Source organism: Carettochelys insculpta, chromosome 17 (assembly GCF_033958435.1).
Source record: "Carettochelys insculpta isolate YL-2023 chromosome 17, ASM3395843v1, whole genome shotgun sequence".
Lineage (NCBI taxonomy): Eukaryota > Metazoa > Chordata > Testudines > Carettochelyidae > Carettochelys > Carettochelys insculpta.
In genome coordinates this window covers 17,620,018-17,633,226 of record NC_134153.1, presented here as the reverse complement: position 1 = coordinate 17,633,226, position 13,209 = coordinate 17,620,018, and positions in this window count along the sequence as shown.

The following is a 13,209-nucleotide window of genomic DNA, read 5'->3' as shown; positions in this document are numbered from 1 at the left end:
CCCCTCAAGGCAGAGGCCATGTCTCTCTTATGGTGGTCTATTCAACAATCAGCCCTAATGGCTTCAATGGGGCTCCTGAGCTGATATGGGATGGAAAGACTGTGGGATCTCGCCTTTAATAGAATATTTAGACCATACGCATTTCTTTCACCAGGGTGTCCAGTATGTTGGCCACTCACCACATACGGCAAACAGGACACCGTGGCGCAGCAAATAAGGCTCTGGAGCCACTTGCAGCTCTTGTAGCCTTTAAATACAGCTCCTCAGAGATCTGCACGTGTGCCCCACCCCTTGGTGGGTCAAGTGTGTGGTGGCAGTAGCACCCCTGCAGCTCTTGCCCTGGCACAGGTCCTGGAGCTGCAGCTTCAGCACCAGTTCCAGCACCAGTGGCTCCAGTGAGTCACCAGCATATTCCATTTGAGCAGGGGAAATGGGCGGTGGAAGCCTGACTCTGGGGGAGGGGGAACAGAGATGTGGTGAATACGCAAGGATGACAACAACAAGTGTGGCGATCCTTGAGTTGCTGTTGGACTCCACTGCTCTATCAGGATTAATTGTCATCATTTCCTAGGCCAGAAATGCTAGACACATAAGAGGGTGGTCTGATTCTGTTCCATAAGGCAATGGCTATTAAGAACTTGGAAACTGCATTATGTTTAATTTTCATTACAGCTATTAATTTCTGCGTAGCTACATAGCCAAGACAGAAGTTCATTATGGCAAAAAAAAAAAAAATCTATCCAGTCACAGTCATCGAATACACACATCTTTACTGATTGAATAACTGATAAATTCAGTGCATGCTAATTACAGTGGCACATCTGGATGTTATAGGCAGAAGGGGTGGAGCAGATATAGAGTTATTCTGTATATCTGCGAGCAGGAGATAGAAGTATGGGAAGTTCTGCAAATATCACTCACTGCTCTAAAGCCCACTGACAAATGCTGTGCTCATGTTTATTTTAAAGGTTTATAGTCAAAGTGTTTTACATAGCCTGTTTATTCAGTTGCTTTATTAAGATCACCGTGTGAGAAAGAAACCAGTTCCTTTTGTTATTTGCTTTCCCTCCATTGTGTAGGAATGCTGGGTAGTTTATATACAGCTTCTCATGAAGCCTGAACTGCTGATGGCATTGATTCTTTTTTTTTTCCTAGAAAAAAGGAAAAAAAAAAATCTTTGTTTGGTTTGGAAGAAGAAAAAAAAAACATTCAAAGAACTGCACAGACTTTGTAAACAAATGGAACAAAATACATACAGTTGGTCAAATGAAATTTGGGGCTAATAACCTTGACAGTGTCCTTTTAAATTAATTTTGTAGTCCAGGAACATCCATAGAAAATGTTTTAAAGGAATCAGAAAAAGCTTTAATTTACTGGAGTCTGGTCTGTGGGCACCAGACAAGAATAAGTGTTTGACAGGAAATGCAAAATCTTAGGGCTATTTGTATTAGTCTTTTCCTGTTGGGTAAGGCGTAAAGGATCATTGTGATTTTTTTCATGTGGAGGGTAGAGAAGCTTTCACTGAAAATTTACCTACTTGGTATGTTTGCTTGATCTTACATTTGTATTTAACTGTGTCATATTCCCTTACATTATGTTGGACAGCTGTGCAGGAAATCCCCTGAGGAAAATGAATACATATACATATGGGGTGTGTCTACACTAGCTGGCTACTTTGAAGTAGCTGGCACAACGTTGAAATAGCACCCGTCGCGTCTACACGTGTCGTGTGCTATTTAGACGTTGAAATCAACGTTAGGCGGCAAGACGTCGAAGTCCCTATTCCCATCCAAAGATTGGAATAGCGCCCTACTTCGACGTTGAACGTCGAAGGAGGGTATGTGTAGATGATCCGCGTCCTGCTACTTCGAAATAGCGGGGTCCTCCATGGCCTGATCAGCTTAGGGTTGAGACGCTCTGTCCAGCCTCTGCGGGGCTCTATGGTCCCTGAGCACAGAAGCCTTTAAAGCACCACGGACCCAGATTTCCTGTGGCAGGAAGTTGAGAGCGTGCAGGCAGCAGCACACACATGTGCTAGCCCTGCATGCTTTCCAGAGGCCCCGATCTGCACTGCCACCACCCATGGCCTCGAGCCAGCCCCCCGAGCGCCCCCAGGGCTCCCATCCTGAGGGGACCCAGGCACCCCCAGCAGCCAAGCGGGGGTCCAAAAATAGGTGGGGACCCTCCTGGTCAGAGGCTGAGCTCCAAGACCTGCTGGAGCTCTGAGGTGACTAGGAGGTGCTCCACGTGATGGGGAGCAAACGGCGGAAAGCAGAAGCATTCGCTTGACTGGCCGAGGGCCTGGCCGCCTGGGGTCACCCTGCCTGCACTCCAGACCACGTCCGGAGTAAGGTGAAGGAGTTGCGGCAGGGGTACGCCTGGGCCCGGGACTCGGTCAGATGGTCTGGGGCCGGCCCCACCACTTGCTCCTAGTACAGGGAGCTCAGGGCCATCCTGGGCCCCCAGGACACCTCCTCCCCGCCCCGTCCATCCTTGACACCATGACTGACGAGCCCCAGCAGGCCTCGGAGCTGGAGTCCGGCCCGGAGGCCAGCCCCGCACCCCGGGGCCCACCTGAGGAGCCCCCCCCGGGACAGCAGAGGAGGGGTCCAGCAGCAAGGAGTGAGGGCTCCTCATCGACCTCCCCTCCCGCAGCACCAGCCGGGCATCCACCCACCGGGCTTCCCCCAACCGCAGCAATGGATGGTCAGGTACGTACACTACAGACCACACATCCATGGGCCACAGGGCGGGGGCACCAGACACGACCAGAAGCCTCACACACCCCCAGAGGACCCCAACCTGCAAACGCCCAGCCACAGTATGGTCCCAGGATGGTGGCACAGCCATCAGGGCCCGTCAGCACCCGCACCCATGGACAGCACTCAGCCTTAACCCCGGGGGTGGGGGGGACAATGCCATGGCAACAGCCAACAGGGACATCACACCCACTGATGGGGACGGAAACCCAGCACCCAAGAGAGGATGGGGGGACTGGGCCATGGGCCAGGGCACTGAACTAACAGCCTTCCCCTCCCTCTCTCCAGCTGCAGCATCTGATGCCCCAGGCAGCTAGGCACCCTCCATCGTCCCCAACAGCCCGCCGGAGGTCAGCCACCGCCAGCACCTGGAGACACCCCCAAGGGCAGCGGGACAGTCCCGCCACGGCCGGACTCTGGGAATCGCCCCTGCAGACCCCCAGCTCCTGGCAGCTCTCCGGTAGCAGACGGAGGTGGCGGAGGAGAAACTCCGCTTTGACCAGCTAGAGGAGTCCACCCGGCAGTGGGCAGCATGGGAGGACTTCATGGGGGTCTTTTGGGACATAGCCAGGTCGATCTGGAAGGCCGTCGCCTGGCTCCCGCCCCTCACTGTCCCCGGCCCGCCCTCCCCGCTGCTCCACCCGAGGCCCCCCCGTCGCACCACCTGCCACCCCACCTGCCGCCCCACCCACCTCACCACCTGCAAGCTCCACAGAGCCAACTGGGGCTGAAGACTGGCCAGTGGAGGCATCCTGGCTATACTTGCCGGTCCTCCCAGCCCCCAGCCCGCCATGCTGGGGACCGCAGACACGGGGGTGGGAGCAAGCCATATCCGCCAGGGGTTGCACCCCTCTACCCTCACCCCAGACTGATGGGCCAATGGCCGAGCCGTCCGCCAGGCCCCATGTATATAGTTGTCCCCCTTTTCGCATATTGGTTGCAGATTCTGTTATGAACAAAACAAGTTATCAGGTTTCAGAAAAAAAATAGTTTTATTTTCCAAAAAGCTGGAGGCGTGTGCTTGTTGGGAGGGTGGCATGCGGGTGTTGGGGGCGGTGTGCGGGCAGTGCGGGCTGTGTGTGGGGGGTCTTCAGAGGAAGGCCAGGGAGGTGCTCAGGGGTCTCCCTGATAGAAGTGGGCCCGCAGGGCCTCGCGGACCCATACCCCCTCATGGTGGGCCTGGTGGCTGGGTGCGGCAGCCGGCTGGGGGAAGCCCGTGCTGGTGTCAACCGCCCACCCCTGGACGAAAGCCTCCCCCTTGCTCTCAACGATGTTGTGGAGCGTACAGCATGTGCCCACAACCTGGGGTATGTTTTGGAGGCTGACGTCCAGTCGGGCAAGGAGGCACTGCCAGCGGCCCTTCAGAAGGCCGAATGTCCTCTCCACCACCTGGCGGGTGTGGTTCAGGCGGGCATTGAACTGCTCCTGGCTGGCGTTGAGGTGGCCGGTGTACGGACGCATGAGCCAGGGCTGGAGGGGGTAGGCCGTGTTCGCCACAAGGCAGAGGGGCACGGTGGTGTTCCCCAGAGGGATCTCCCTCTGGGGGATGTAGGTCCCTGCCTCCAGCCGGCAGCACAGGCCCGAGTTCCTAAATACATGGGCATCGTGTGTGCATCTGGGCCAGCCCACGTACACGTCCTGGAAGTGGCCCCAACTGTCCACCATGGCCTGCAGGACCACGGAGTGGTAGCCCTTGCGGTTTATGCATCTTTCTCTGCTGTGGTCTGGGGCGTGGATGGGGATGTGGGTCCCATCCAGGGCCCCGAAGCAGTTCGGGAGCCCGATGGAGGCGAATCCGGCGACGGCTGCATCCAGGTCCCCGAGTCGGACAACCCTCTGGAGCAACATGGCGTTAAGCACATGGACCACCTGTGGGGAGGGAACATAGGCGCCCATGAGGCTGTGCAGGGTGCCCCAGAGCCCTTCCCCCAGGACCCCCTCCCGGACACCACACCCGCCCAGCCCCTCCCTCCCCAGCCCCACACCTGCCCCCCCCCCGCCCCCTAGTGGGTGCGTGCCCAGGCCTCCTTACCTCCATGACAATGGCCCCAACCGTGGCCTTTCCCACTCCAACTGGTGTCCCACGGAACGATAGCTTTCTGGAGTGGTCAGCTTCCAGACGGCTATTGAGACCCTCCTCTCAACGGGGAGGGTGCGCCGCATCTGGGTGTCGTAGTGCCTCAGTGCTGGGGTGAGCCACTGGCAAAACTCAAGAAACGTCTGCTGGCACATACGGAAGTTCCAGAGCCACATGTCATCAGCCCACTCCCGTATGACGAGCTGCTCCCTCCACTCGGAGCTGGAGGGGTAGCTCCAGAGGCAGGGGAGCAGCCGGTGGGGGAGGAAGAGGGGAGCTCGGTGGTCAGGGGCATCCCTGTCTGCCTCTGGGGAGGGCTCCTCTGGCAGGACCCACTGGGCAGCCTCCCAGGCAGCACCTAGCAGGGCGCTTGCCCCCTGGATGACTACCCGGAGGGCCTCCTCTTCCTGCTGCTGCTGGGTGTCCATAGCTGCTGTGACTTGGTCTGCAAGAGAGTGGCTACCGCTCTGCAGACCTCATGCTGTGCAGGCCGGGTGGGCGGGGCCCTTTAAAGGAGTGGCTTGCTGTTGCCCTGGAAGGGCTAGTCCAGCCTGTGACCCGGTCTGTGGGCTTTCCTGGCCCCTTATTTCGAAAGAGGGTGTTTGTGTGTGTGGACGCTCCACATGTCCTTCCAGGACGGCTCCTTTCAACATTCCCCATTGCTACTTCAACGTTGAACATCGACAGCACCAGCCCTGGAGGACGTGTAGACGATATGTGTCGAAGTAGCTTACTTTGATGTTTTACTTTGAAATAGGCTACTTCGATGTAGTGTGCTAGTGTAGACGTAGCCATGATGTCTTTTTAAATCAATCATTCTCATGGCCTTCATGAGAAGGAATTCTATTCAGGGCAAGGTTCCCTGGTGGAGGTTGGGGGGAAAATCTTTCATATACCTGTGAAGTTCTAAATAGCTAGTGTTTGCTTGTAGGGATTTGTAACTGTGCCTTCTGTGTCCATAAGTGTTTGTTATGCCTATAATTATACTCATTCATATTTAATAAAAATAATCTGAGACACGGTCATCTGCATCACACATCTCTTTGAACAGTCTCGGGGGTAGCCAGGTTAGTCAGTAGCTTCACCAATAACAACCAGTCCTGTAGTACCTTAAAAACTAACTAATTTATTAGGTGATGAGCTTCTGTGGGTAAAATCCACATCTTCAGATCTCTGTAAAGTCACCCATTGCCAGAACTGATTAGACAAATTGTGACTTTCCTCTTCTGAAGCTTAGTCTCATTGAAACCACCAGGTGTGCTGTGTTGATCATGCCATGTAGGAGAACCAATACACCAACCACCGTACTGAGCTCAGAACAGGGCCACTTTAGGGAAGTCACTAGTCCTTGTTTTAGGATTTATTTTTTCTGTGTGACATTAAACAGCTTCCTTCCAGAGAACTAGGCCTTTCCTGTTGCTGTGGAGAAGGAGGAAAGAACTGTATCAAATAGGTTGCCACATTGCTTCAGGCTCTCTCATTGTTCAAGTTACTAGGATGATAGAACTTTGCTGAGATAAGGAGAGAAGCTGATACTCAATGCAGGTTTCCTAGCAGGAACATATTGCTCTCTGAATAATGCAAAGAGGAGCTGCCAATATCACTGTGAAGTGAGTAATCCTCTTACTTGGGTGATAACTACCTGTCTCGTTAGTTCTGCTTTCACTAGAAACGGGTTACAATCCTGGTTAATAGTATCAGAGAGGTAGCCGTGTTAGTCTGTATCTTCAAGAACAACAAGAAGTCCTGTGGCCCCTCATAGACTGACAGATATATTGAAGCATAAGATTTCGTGGGCAAAGACTTACGAAAGACTTTGCCTCACGAAAGCTTATGCTCCAAAATATTTGTTAATTCTGGTTAATGACTTTCTGCCCACCCCCACCGCACTCTCCCACCATTGCCACCAAAGAGTTTCAGTCTCTATGTTCCCCTCAAATACACATATGTGTGGATAGGGAAAATAATAGTGAAAAATTCATGTGGATTTAAATGCACGGCCATTGAGTGGGGACTATGGAAGTGCGTTAGATGCAACGGTCAGAGCCTAATAACGAGCAGTAGATGCACAAACCTGTCCCTCCCCCATGACTACTTCCATCCCCAGTGAAGCCCTGGCCAGATAGAGGGAAGGCACCTTCCATCATCACCCATCTGGCCCTTCTCTTCTTTTCTTTTCTTCCTCAGTAATTACAGCATGGACAGTAGAACAATGTTCTGTTTTTAGCATCTGGACCTCCACAACTTTGCCAGTGCTGCAGAGCTCTGTAGAAGTCTAGGAGCAGTACTCTATATAAGAAGAGTGCTTGGGCAACCACCCAGGAAAGATGCAAACGCTGCTCAGATGATTAGCTGAGCATCCAGAGGATCCCATATACAGCAGCTTGTGTTTCTATTGGCGCACCAAAACAAAAACGTTATTCTGCACATGGATGGAAAACAGAGGGAACATTGTCCAGGAGATTTGTCTTCACTCATCACGGTGGAAGTTGAAGGCCTTGTCTTCACTGCTAAAAGTTACATCTTGGACTAACCTATGTGCATCAATTATGCCAGAGTAAATAACACAGTGAAGACCAGACACTTCAGTGTTACTGGGAGGTAAAACCAGCCCTGTGCCTCCTTCAGGGATTGTCCTCACTGAATCACCATGTAGTAAAACTCAACTGCCTGATCATCATGGTGTTTTTACTTTGATTTTGCTCACAAACATCAGTTATACTTCGACAAAGATATCTATCTATTGATATAGATATAGATAAGCACTCAAGAGCATAGACTGTAGAGAGTTTAGTTCTTGGAGCTGGTCTGAGTAGCTTCAATGCTCTTATTTGTTTAGACTGCAAAGTGGGGAACACATGTTGGATTTGATGTGTTACTCATCATCTCCTCTTACACGTCTCATGTGTTTTTTTCATATTTTTGCTTCTCTGAGCACTGCATGGAAGGAGGAACCCAGGGGCTGTAGATAACGCCAGACAGGGATAAAATAAGGGAGAATACTGACATGTACAGCTCTTACCCTTGGTGAGTGTACAATTTGGCATATGTACAAGCCTATGCCTCCTGCAAACTTTTATTTTGAGACTGTTCTGGTATGGCTATGGTCTGAAGAAGTGGGTCAGTCCCATGAAAGCTCTCCACCTAATAAATTATTTTGTTAGTCTTTAAAGTGCTACTGAACTGCTTTTTTTCTTTTGTTAAGGACATGTACTGCTTATTGAAGCAACCAAGTGAAGACATGCACAAGTGATGTAATTACCGCAATGGTTATATGCTGATTTTAATAGGGTGACTAGAAGTCCTCATTTTTAAAGGGGCAGTCCCATATTTAAGCTTTGCTGCAAGTGTCCTGACTTTTTCTTTAACATGGGTAGATGGTCTCATATTTTTTGTCTCCCCCATAATCAGTGTTGGTGGATCACGCTGCTGGCAGCAGTGAGTGCAGAAGTCTAGTGGTTGACAATAGGAGTGGATGTGCAAGGCTGATGGTGGCAGGGGGATGACGCAGTACATGGAGCTGGCTGCTCCCCAGCTGGTCCATCAGAACACACACTACTGTGTGCCAGCTCTCGGCCAGCAGTGCCCGAGCCCTCATCCCGTTTCTGGGCAGCACTTGCTGCAAACTGCAAGCTGAAATGCCTAGTGTGTACAGTCAGGTACCTTGGGCCCTGCTGTATAAGGTACTCTTTGGGCTTAATCCCTTCCTGCCTGGGCTGTAGCCACTAGATAGAAGGCAGTTGGGTTATGTCAGTGGCCAGCAGCAGCCTGGAGGTGTTAGCTGCTTTTCTACACTGTGCGGGCAGGAAAGACAAGCTGCTTCCAGCCAGAGGGAAGCGGTGGGCCAGAGATAAGATCCACACCAACATGGGCCAGATCCTCCCTTCTCCCTACCACCACCAGCAGCTGGAAGTAGTTCCTGTCCCTTTCCTCCCACACAATGTCAAAAGGCTTCTACTGTCCATATTCTGGTGTGAACCCTGGCAGACATCTGGGGCGGGGGACTTGTGATCCTGCATGTTGTTCCCTCCCCATTTGTTGCCTCAGATGCGATGCTAGGAATCAGGTGATGCATGTCCATCCTGGGGTCCCAGGCAGGCAAGGAGAATGTACATCACAGGGCAGGGGAAGTTTAAGTTGGTCTGTCACCCTTGCTGAGTGAGAAGGGTGTATCACCCCTCCCAGCCTGAAAGATAAAGTAAATAAAAAGAATCCAACTACACACTATTTCTTTTTAACAGGGTCCCAGTCAACTTGATGTTAATTACATTTTTGTACTGCATAGTTCTGATTGATTGCTATTGTACTCAATTGAATACAAATAAATTTTATCAGGCGCCCTGTATTCAGCTTAGGGAAATATGGTCATCCCACTGGTACAAGTTAAATCAACTTGATTTTGTAGTATAGACACGGCCTTAGACTATTTGAAGGTTGTTTGCACTGAAAAAGTTCAAGCACAAGCAGATGCCAGATAGCAGCCTGGCTGAAATTATACCCCACAAGGCATTTTGTACCTTGTTTTTTAAGACAACCTATGACTACAAACTGATATTTGGGACTGTACCCATTGCTAGACATTGGCTACGTCTACACGAGCCCCAAACTTCGAAATGGCCATGCAAATGGCCATTTTGAAGTTTACTAATGAAGCGCTGAAATGCATATTCAGAGCTTCATTAGCATGCGGGCGGCTGCGGCACTTCGAAATTGACGCGCCTCGCCACTGCGCGTCTTGTCCCCACGGGGCTCCTTTTCGAAAGGACACCGCCTACTTCGAAGTCCCCTTATTCCCATGAAGTCCCCATGAGGGAATAAGGGGACTTCGAAGTAGGCGGGGTCCTTTTGAAAAGGAGCCCCGTGGGGACGAGATGCGCGGCGGCGAGGCGCGTCAATTTCCAAGTGCCACGGCCGCCCGCATGCTAATGAAGTGCTGAATATGCATTTCAGCACTTCATTAGTAAACTTCGAAATGGCCATTTGCATGGCCATTTCGAAGTTTGGGGCTCGTGTAGACACGGCCATTATGTTCAGAGTTTAGTCACATACTTATACTTCTGATAGGGTTTTAGGCCACTTCATTCACTAATCAGGAACAATTAATATGCTGTATTGCATGGAACCTATATTGTCTTCAGAATAAAGACAATACTTTCTTAAAGGAACAGACAATCCACTGCATTTTTAGATCCAGTTTTCCTGCTGCCACAAAGGAAAAACTAGGGGATTTTTAATCACATCATTTTGTTTTGTTTTTAAATGCAGTCTTGGTTCGAAAAATGTTTTTATAGATAACTCATGCAAGAAGTTAGCATTTTTGTACAACAGAAAACAAAGGTTAAGGATTATACTGGAAGAGGCGCACAGAAGGTGGGTGGTTGGGTGGGTGAGAGAGAGAGAGAGAGAGAAAGAATTGGTATGTCTTTTCTTCTCTATGTTGATATTGCTTTGAGAATGCAATGCTCATTGTATTCTCAAGCAGCAGAACTGTTTCATTACAACTCCATTAATAAATTATGCATTCCTCAATTCAGTGGTGCACAATTTTATTTGTTGTTTTGTTTTTCTAGGAAAGCAAAAAAAACCTCTCTTTTTTAAGACTCTTGTGCAAGAATGTTGGCAGTGGAAGGAGATGCTGCCTACATTGTTCTTGGAACACTGACCTTAATATTCTCTGCCAAACAGCATGCAGCTGTTCACCAGGTTTACTGTTTTCTTTTATAAAACAGCAGTCATGTAGGACTTTAAAAACTAACAGAATGATTTAAAGGGCTACATGACTGCTGTTTTGTTTTGTTAGGATACAGACCAACACAGCTACCTCTCTGTTACTGTTTTCTTTTATTCCTTATTATTATTCCTTCTTTGAACCAGTGACCAAAAGCATGATGGTCACTTCATAGAACAAATAAAAAACATGTCCCAGAGCTTACAATATAATTTTAGGAAAAAAATCCCTCTGTAAGTATGTGTGCGAGAGAGGAAGTGCTGCACTATATGCAACAGAAATGTTACTTGGGCCATATAAAGTGTAGAACTGAAAACACCATTACGCACATCTCATCTGGTTTCAAGTTTTATTAAATATTCAAAGCAGGTTCTTCAAAAAGTAACCTGACAAAATTCATGGGCCTTCTGATGAAACTTGGAATGAGTTTTGGGAAATATATCTATCTCATTGCAAAAGAATCCAGGGTGATGCACAGCTATGTAGCAAAATAAAGTACAGTTTTGTACAACTGACTCAAAATCAGGTGCAGCTTATCTACTTCACTTTAAAATTTTACGTTTATTTGAATCTCAGAGAGTATTTCAGTGGTAAAAAACCACGAGTCAAAGACAGAGACAATGTTCACACACACACCCCTTTATTCCTCCAGTTACTATGTTTTACATTTGCCATAAATATGGCTTTTAACTGAGAAAATATAAAAAAAATTCTTAATGAGCTCAAATGTTGCAAATGCATTTGGTTAAACTTCTTTTAAAATGAAGAAGCCAAATAGTGAATCTAATTAACTGGACACAGGTGGGCCTTTATGAATGGAATGTAACATAAGCACACAAAGTAATCTCGTTACATTGAAACAAGAGGTTAAATACCATTTCCTGATAGGTAGTCGCCATTCAGTATAGTACTGATGAAAAATATGCTAACACCACCTTCTGAAACACATAGTTCAATTAGCTAATCTCTTTAAGCTATTTTGTCCATTATGTTGCATTTTACATAAAATCACATGCACAACAAGCAAATCATTCGATAAATTCATTGCAATATGATGAAGTTTTTTTAAAAATCAGACTAATAACTGTGGATTTAGTTTTCTTTAAGGTAATCTTATCTAAAGAATCTCAAAATAAAAATAGACAAATACAGATTTACCAACTTAATCAGCATCACAGCACAGAAAAAACATTCTCTCTAAAACATGGTCTGTGTTCTGATTTCAATGTTATTAATATAAATTTAAATGTATTTCAGTGCAATTATGGAGGTGTTGATCCTGAGTTACGCTACTGTAAATGAGATCAGAAGTTGGCACAGTTTCAGAGATTCTTCTAATATATAAGGCTTTACCTTGGTGTCTGAGGAAAATTGCCAGGGGAAGTGCACTCTGCATTGAAAAAACCCTCATTGTTACACCATTTTTTTAAAACTTACAAATAATCTTGTAAAATGCTAAGTGTTTACTGGTTACCTATTTTAAACCACTGTAATGAGAACATATTTTCCAGATCTTGAAAGATACAATCTCTAAGCTGTTTTGCAGCTGTACTAGTGTAACTATATTTATATAAGTTATTTAATCTATTTTTACAGACATGTAAGAAGAGATGCAAACAAGTCACAATGGCAGTTTCTTTCATCTACACATGGGCCCATCTTTATCTGTAGACTAGCATTTTGTTTTCTTTTCTCCCTCTTCATTTCCATAAACAATATGCACAATTCTCCCAGCCATTCAGTCAGCAAATAAAGGCGGAAGGCTAAGTAAATTTGCTTCACACCAATTATTTTTGTGAGGTCACTGAGTTAAGCATTAAAGAATACTGCTGTGGATGAGCACTCAGGAACAGCGTGATTTGTGCTGTAAAGTTTACAAAGGAACTCAACACGTAGCAGAATACAACATTTACTAGGAAAGCTTTGTTCCACAAGTTAATAGAATAATCCTTTTCTTTAACATTTTAGTTCACAGCCCAGTTGCACTGTATGGCCCTTTCATCTTTTGGCAGCTGTAACAGATTCCAGAATAAGAAAGGAAATGAGAAATAACATTTGAGAAAATACCAAATTGATTGGTAAATCCAGTGACAAGATATTTCATTTCTAGGTACAGTACATGGGTTAGTATTCTCGGAATTTTCCTTCTGTGGTCCCACAAATAATTAAAGCAGAAATACACATCAGTATTCAGAAGGTACCAGAACAAAGGGTCTGATCTTCAGCTAGTTTAAAGTCAGTGTACATCCATTGACCCAATAACACCAGTTTACACTAGCAAAGATCCAGTCCTAGGACATAAAACTGTTTACTATACTCAGTTGCGTTGTGAGGAGTAAGCACCTAAGAAAAATGCTACACTATGGGCTATATAGGGGGTGAGCAAGCTTTTTCCTTCTAGCACCACTTTTCTTCCCTGCAATTAGCAGGGTCTCCCAACCTGTCTAATGCAATCCAAACCAATGGAAATTTCAGTTATGTTCATATGAAAAACCTTTCGGCATATGAAAGAAAATAAAAGTACAGCCCCAGGAGTGGGAGGTTGCTTGATATTCAAACAGACTGGAAAATAGAGAAGTATGCCTAGCAATACATAACACTAAAGAAAAACAAGATCAGATATTAAGAAACAAATAAAAATGCAT